Here is an 8,330-nt window from a genome sequence, read left to right as displayed (position 1 = left end):
GTGTGGAAACCATCGGCCTAGCCTCTCTGTGGTGACAGTGGTCCCTTGCAAGGGAGGATGCTAAGCACACACCCCACCCCCGCCTACAGTAGTGCTCTTTACTTCACCAGGGGCACAGGAACCACCACAGCACTCACCTGGAAAACTTATCCCCAGCCCCTGACTTCCTTGCAGCCGACCCAGCCCTCCAACTCTTTCACAGCCCCACCTTGCTCCACCCTATGGTTCTGCCAGTAAGCACCCAGGGCACAGGCAATGAGGAAGCACTTGAGAACCTAGTCCCTATGACCAAGGAGTCCCAGGGGTCCTGGCCACCTGTCTCCACCATGAAGCTGAGGCCCTGGTTTGCTTCAGCAGGTGCCTTGGTCCTGGTGGCAGCCATGCCTGTGACCAGAAGGTCTATACCAACACCTGAGTAAGCAAGCATTCCAGAAGGCCCAGCTGCAGCAGACAGCTTGGCACATAAGAATGGCTTCTTCATCCTGTGCCAGATATTCACAACTATTACCACTTCTGGCATGAGAGGTGACAAAGCAGTCCCTGTTGCCTCACCATCTGGAACACAGTAGACTCTGGAGGGAGCCTCAATTACAGTGGCTGGAGCAGCTGGTGGCAAAGCAAAGGACCCAAAGGGATGCGTACCAGGAGCCTAGGAACACCAAGTTTCAGCAGCAGTGGTACCTGTCTGGCATCACCCAGGGTGACCTTAACATGAAGGAGGACTGCATTCAGGGGTACAGCATTGTGGTCTCCATTCTGGGTGATGTAATCGAGAAGAACCACCCAGACTTGGCAGGTAATTATGATCCTGGGGCCAGCTTAGATGTCAATGACCAGGACCCTGACCGCCAGTCTTTTTTTTTTTTTTAATTTATTCATTTATTCATGAGAGATGAGAGAGACAGACAGACAGACAGACGGACAGGCAGAGGGAGAAGCAGGCTCCATGCAGGGAGCCTGATGTGGGACTCGATCCCAGGTCTCCAGGATCAGGCCCTGGGCTGAAGGCGGTGCTAAACCACTGAGCCACCCGGGCTGCCCTGACCTCCAGTCTTAGTATGCACAGACGAATGACAACTGGCATGGCACACAGTATACGGGCCAGGAGGCTGCGGTGGCCAACAGCAGTATCTGTGGCTTAGGTGTAGACTACAATGCCTGCATCGGGGAGGTACACATGTTGGATGGTGAGATGATAGACATGATAGGAGCACACCCCCTAAGCCTGAACCCCAACCACATCTGCATCTTTGGTGCCAGCTAGGGCCCCAAGTATTGATGGCAAGCCCATGGATGGACCCACCTATCTCACTGAGGAGGCTGACTTCTGGGGGAAGTTAGCCAGAGCCACAGAGGATGGGCTTCATCTTTGGGCCTTGGGAAATGAGGGCCAAGAGCATGACAAGTCTAATTGTAACTGATATCTACATGCTGTCCCTCAGCAGCACCACAAAGCTTGGCAATGTGTTCTGGTATAGCAAAGCCTGCTCGTACACACTGGCCACTACCTATAGCCATAGCAACCAGAGCAAGAAGCAGATAGGGGATGCTTCTAGGATTTTCAGAAGTGTACAGAGTCTCACACAGGGATGTAGGCCTCTGCCCCATTGGCAGCTGGCACCATCGTTCTCGTCTTGGAAGCCAGAAAGAGCTTCACCTGGTGAGACTTCAAAGCCAGCCTACCTCATTGCTAATGACTGCGTCAGCAATGGTGTGGGCCCAAAGGTGAGCAATTCATATGGTACAGGATATTGGACACAGGTGCTGTGGTGAGCCTGGCCTAGAACTGGATGGCAGTGGTCCCACAGAGGAAGTGCATCATGGACACCTCCACTGAGTCTAAGTACATCAGGAAACAACTGGAGGTACAAAAGACTGTCCCTGCCTGCCTGGGGGAGCTCAGCCACAGCACACAACTGTAGCATGCACAGTCCCACCTCACCCTCTCCAACTATCGCCATAGCTACTTGGCTGTCCAACTGGTCAGTCCTACAGGCGCCTGTTCCACCTTGCTGGCTGCCACGTCAGACAATTACTCCACAGATGGGTTTAAGAACTGGGTCTTCATAGTAATCCATTCCTGGAATGAGAAGTCTTCTGGCAAGTGGGTCCTGGAGACTGAAAACACCAACAAAGCCAACAACTATGGGACACTAAGTTCACCTTTGTGCTGTGTGTCATGGCCTTGAGAGCCTGCACACATCTCCCGAGAGATCAAGACTCATATTTCCAGTCAGTAGCACTGAGAATGATGTGGAGATCATGCGGGCCAGCATCTGTGCCCCATGCCACACCTTGCGTGCCATGTGCCAGGGCTGGCCCCTACAGGCTGCCTCAGTTGTCCCTGCCTTGCCTCCCTAAACCCTGTGGAGCAGATGAGTTCCCAGTAGAGCCAGAGCACCCTTGAATTCCTGAGCAGCAGCCACTCCAGAAGGTAGAGGTGGAGTCTTGGCTAAGGGCAAACAGCAGGGCTGCTGCTCTCATATTTGCCTGAGGCATACTGGTCTTCATCACTGTCTTTGTGGTCCTACAACAGCACTGTAGCTTCAGCTTCTGGGGGGTGAAGGTGTACACTACAGACTGTAGCCTCATCTCCCACAAGGGGCTTCCCCCTGAAGCCTGGAAGGAAGAGTGCCCATCTGACTCAGAAGAGGATGACGGAGGGCCAGAGCAAGAGGACCACCTTTATCCCAGACCATGAGTACCTATGCCTGGCCCTTCAGGCCCATCTCACTCTTTGGGTATTTTTTAATTCATCAAAGTATTGTGTTGTTGTTGTTGTTTGTTTGTTTGTTTGTTTATCTTGGGACTGGATTTTGACCCCAGCTAGGAGGCAAGAGGGGCACAGACTGCTTCCCATCCTACCCTTGGATAGCCTGAGGCAGGGCCCCAGGAGCAGCTGGGGGAAAGGGAGGGCCTCATCCCACCTGTAGGACCCCCTTCAAGTGGAGAAAGGAGTAGAACATTTAGGGCAGCTTTCCAAGGTCCAGTGGCCAGCCAGAGTTCCCTGAGGAGTGAAAAGGATCAGTCCTTCTTTTTCAGGATTCCTGACCTGAGCTACAGCTCTTGTCCCTATTCTGTTCTGTCCCTCTAAAGCACTAATGGTTCCCCCGCTCCTCATCTAGGCAGCAGGGAGACTGGCCTAGGAGGTTGAAGGAGAAGGCCACCTCTCCAAGATCTTTAGTATCTCCAATCTTGAACCCCATCTCTGGTGAGCCTGAGGAGGAAACAGCAATCAGAGGAAGGACAAGGCAAAGCAGGTGCTTCCAGGGTAAACATGTATGCATGATAATGTTTGTCTCTTTGCTCACCTGGCTGCCTGCTGAACATGGCTGGCCTGACCAAGCCTCATGCTGGGGTCCTGACCACCTTACCTTCTCAGCCTCTCTCCCCTCCTGCCAGGGCCCAACTCTGTTTTCAGAGCTCAGGGCTGCCTGGGCTGACATTTACAGTCCCAGAAACACTGAGTAGATGGTGAGGAGGGATGGTGTGAGGATCACAGGGAGGATCTATTTTCATTTTGTGATACTTCACTGTATATGTTGATTTTAAAAATATTTTTAAAATATTTATTCTAGAAGGAGAAAGAGTGATCAGGGAGAGGGACAGGGGAAGGAGAGAATCCTTAAGCAGACTCTCCACTGAGCACAGAGCCTGATGTGGGGCTTGATCCCAGGACCCTGAGATCATGACCTGAGCTAAAATCAAGAGTCAGATGCCTCATAGCCACTCAGGTGCCCCTTTTCTTTTGTATTTTTAATGGGAGTAGCCCATTAAAAGGTGGGTAAATGGATGATCCACCTTCCCACACCCACTGTCCACTCTGCTATTCCCCCCACTACTCTGGCCCTGAGGTGTTTGTGGCTGCAGCATATTGATGAGGAGTAAGGAGTAACTAGTCTCAAGTCCTGAAGAGGCAGGCAGGCAAGCCAGCTGAGCCCTTGGAAAGGGGATCACAGTGGGAGGGGCAACCTATCATCCATGTTTCAGATGGGGCTCATGGTGTGAAGGACTCATGGGGGACTGGTTTTTCAAGGGCTAGGGGTGGCAGATGTTGGTGTTGAGGCCCCTCTAACACTGTGCCCTGGTGAAGAAAGCATTGACCTGTTTTGCTCCTCAAATCTCCTTCTGATGTACCTTTTGCATTTCTTCCATTAGCACAGTCAGTACTCTGTCATCTGAGAGCCTCCTTTTCTTTATCTCTCTTAGTCATTCCTAGCACCCAGCCACCTGCCCACAGGTGTCCTCTCTTTTCTCACCCCCCCTTCCCTCTTGGGGCCAGCTTCACCAATTTTATGATACTGCGTTGGTGCCCAATGATTTTTTTCTCTTATAATTTAAACAGACCCAGAATAGTTGGTTCTATTTAATGGACATGAGATAATGTTAGAGGTTTTAAAGTGATTAAATGTGCAGACAATGCAAATTAAAAAAAATATTTTATGAATCCAACATTACCCTGATACCAAAATCAGATAATACCACCCTGAAAAAGAAAATTTCAGGCCAATATCACAGATGATCACAGATTTAAAAATCCTCAATAAAACATTAGCAAACCAAATTCAGTAATATGTTTAAAAGGATTATACAGGGGCACCTGAGTGGCTCAGTAGTTGAGCATCTGCCTTTGGCTCAGGACATGATCCTGAGGACCTGAGATTGAGTCCTGCATTGGGCTCCCCACGGGGAGCTTGCTTCTCCCTATGCATCTGCCTCTGCCTCTCTGTGTCTTTCATGAATAAATAAATTAAAAATTTAAAAAATAAAAGGATTATACATCATTATCACATGCAATTCATTCCATGGATTCACAGATGGCTCAACATCTATAAATCAATCAATATAATGTACCACATTAATAAAATGAAGGATAAGGAATCATATCATTTCAGTAGATGCAGAAGAAACATCTTACAGAATTCAATATCCATCCATGATAAAAAAAAAACTCAACAAATTAAATATAGAAGGAACATACCTCAATATAATAAAAGCCATATATGGGAAGCCCCCAGCAAACATTATAAGAGTAAAAGGCTAAAAGTGTGCCTCTAAGACTAGAAATAAGTCAGGGTTCCACTCTCACCATTCTAGTCAACGCAGTACTGGAAGTCCTAGTCAGAGCAATTTGTCAAGAAAAAGAAATCAGGCAGAGGCATTAGGCTTTCTGAGTTCAAACTATATTACAAAGCCATGGTAATTAAAAATAGTATGGTACTGGCATAAATTCAGACCTAATATAGATCAATGGATCAGAATAAAACAAATTCACATAGTCAATCAACTTTTTACATGATAGCCAAGAATATACAATGAGAAAAAAACAGTATCCTCAATAAATTGTGTTGGGAAAACTGGACAGCCACATACAAAGGAATGAAACTGGTTCTCTATCTTATACCACACACAAATATCAAGTCAAAAGAGAATAAGCTGGGGACCTAGGTGGCTCAGTTGGTTAAGCATTTATCTTTGGCTCAAGTCATGATCTCAGGGTTTGGGACATATACCTGAAGGAAATGAAACAGCCTCTGGAAAAGTCATCTAAACCTTCATGTTCATTGAAGCATTATTAACAACAGCCAAGACATGGAGACAACCTAAGTGTGTGTTGATGGATGATGAATGGATAATGAATGGATAAAGGAAATGTGTAATTTTTTTTACAATGAAATAAATTTATTGCCCAAGAAAAACTTATTAAAAAGCAAGAATAAAATACAAACTTTTCCTCAGAAAGTTATTTGACTTTTGTCTTTATGCTGACGTTGTAAATCTAGCAAATTATTTGGCAGCAAACAGAAGACTACTGGGACACCTAGACCAAAGATGTGTGGTTGTTCATAGTTGAATAAAGAACAGATCTTAGCTTCTGATTTCAAAGTTATAAGTCTATTATATCAATAACATTTGATGGAACTTCACAAATATAATATTCTGCTTTGATTGACTATCAGCTCATAAACAGGTAACAAGTTCACCAATCCAAGAAAGACTTTTGATGATTCCAGAAAATAGGGTCCACTGGAATAGGCAAAATATGGGTTGCTCTAACATCATCTCTTCCATATTCCAGATTGGCCCGTAACTCAGTTATAAGTGCATTAATAAACCCTGAACTTTGTAGTGCTGTTGCACTGAGTGCTTTTGATGCCACTTGTGTAACCCGACTCCATAGCCAAATGTTTTATGCCTACTGATCTGTATTATGCACGCACACACACTGGAATATTCTACTGCATAAAAACAAGGAAATTTGCTATTTGCCGCAAGATGGATGAATCTTGATGGCATTATGTTAAGTAAATAAACCTGTCAGCAAAAGACAAATAATGCATGATCTCACTTATATGTGGAATCTAAAATCATCAGACTTATAGTAATAGAGAACAGATTGTTCATTGCCATGGTTGAGGGGTGTAGGAGAAATGCTAAGACACAGCCCAACTGCTGTGGTTCCCAGCCCAATCTGAGTAGAAGGGCTGATGATAACACCTAGAAGTTGCTTAGTGGCACTTGTGCTAAGAGAAGGGCAGGCAAGCCAGTAGTTTGCAGAACAAAACAGTGAACCTGTTTGGCCAGGAAATTTAGGGCAAGGGTCATCTTGATAAGATAAACAAAGAGTTGGGCAGCCCGGGAGGCTCAGTGGTTTAGCGGTTTGGCGCTGCCTTCAGCTCAGGGCCTGATCCTGGAGACGCCAGATCGAATCCTACGTCGGGCTCCCTGCATGGAGCCTGCTTCTCCCTCGGCCTGTGTCTCTGCCTTTCTCTCTCTCTCTCTCTCTCTGCGCCTCTCATGAATAAATAAATAAAATCTTAAAAAAAAAGATAAACAAAGAGCTTTAATGGCTTTAGAACTACTGCTTCCATTGTCGTGGCAGAGACACTAATTTAGAGCCATGCTCATTGCTGAATATAGCCTCTAGAGGCTAGCCTGCTAGACTAGGGAAAGTAACTGCAGCATATGGGACACCGTATAGCCAACCTAACAGCCCTGCCTACATTGGCACATGAACAGAATGCACAGTTCATGACTTTCCTTTTCTACAGAATAAAATTAATGGCCTCACCTAACGAGGGAATTCAGTGCACACTCTTATGTGATATGGGTCTCCCAAATAGTCATTCAGGCCTTAAGTCCCTGTCAGGGTAGAAAAGCTAATTCATAGCTCCATCTACTACTGAATATAGTACCTAGTCCCAAGTACCTAATAAACCTGACCAAAAAATCCACACAACCATCCTATAACCTCACCTGAGTAGGGAACCAAGATACATACAACAGTTTTCAGCCAGTGACAGACTCACGCATCCTTGACCTCAATCTTAAACAGTTGCCTCCCCCCAAAATAGAGTAATAACAGGTCCCACCTGGCGTGGACATTACTGGCAGACATGAACTGGCTGGGGAAGATCTGTCTCTGTCTTTTCAGCAAAACTAAAATACATGGAGGAGAAATCTAATGACTCAAATGAGCAGATACAAATACAAGGAATAAAACAAAAAGCCAGGAAAATATGATACCATCAAAGGAAACTAATAAAGCTCTAGAATTGCTCTAAAAGAAATGAAGGTCAATTGTTAGACTAAGAATACAGAATAATCTTAACCTTAGGGAACTACAAGAAAATACAGTCAAATAAATTAAATTAGGAACACTACTTGAATGATATGAGAAGTTCAACAAAAGCAGAAGCCATAAACACACAAATATAGAAATTCTAGAGTTGAGGGGAGGGGCAAGATGGCGGAAGAGCAGGGTCCACAAATCGCCTGTCCCCACCAAATTACCTAGATAACCTTCAAACCATCCTGAAAATCTACAAATTCGGCCTGAGATGTAAAGAGAGACCAGCTGGAACGCTACAGTGAGAAGAGTTCGCGCTTCTATCAAGGTAGGAAGACGGGGAAAAAGAAATAAAGGAACAAAAGGCCTCCGAGGGGGAGGGGCCCCGCGAGGAGCCGGGCTGAGGCCGGGGCGAGTGTCCCCAGGACAGGAGAGCCCCGTCCCGGAGGAGCAGGAGCTGCACCAACCTTCCCGGGCGGGCGGAAAGGGGCTCCCAGGGAGTTGGAGCAGGACCCAGGAGGGCGGGGATGCCCTCGGGCTCCCGGGGACACTAACAGACACCTGCGAGCGCAGGAGAGTGCTCCGAGCTCCCTAAGGGCTGCAGCGCGCACGGCGGGGCCGGAGCAGCTCGGAGGGGCTCGGGCGGCGGCTCCGCGGAGGGGGCTGCGGGGCGGGAGCGCGAATCCACCAGCGCAGGCGCCGGAGCACAGGGCGCCGGGACACAGCCCGGGATCCGGCCTCCCCCGGGACAGGCAGAGGC

At 47.3% G+C, this 8,330-nt stretch overlaps 1 pseudogene; it reads left to right on the top strand.

Annotated features, from left to right (window-relative positions):
• The first annotated feature begins 326 nt into the window (after positions 1 to 326).
• On the top strand, positions 327 to 6,203 carry LOC129523219 (furin-like; annotated as a pseudogene).
• The last annotated feature ends 2,127 nt before the right edge of the window (positions 6,204 to 8,330 follow it).

Source organism: Nyctereutes procyonoides, unplaced genomic scaffold (genome assembly GCF_905146905.1).
Source record: "Nyctereutes procyonoides isolate TBG_1078 unplaced genomic scaffold, NYPRO_anot_genome, whole genome shotgun sequence".
NCBI classification, from domain to species: Eukaryota; Metazoa; Chordata; class Mammalia; order Carnivora; family Canidae; genus Nyctereutes; species Nyctereutes procyonoides.
Note: the sequence above shows the minus strand (reverse complement) of the source record. Positions and strands in the feature narration are given on the sequence as shown.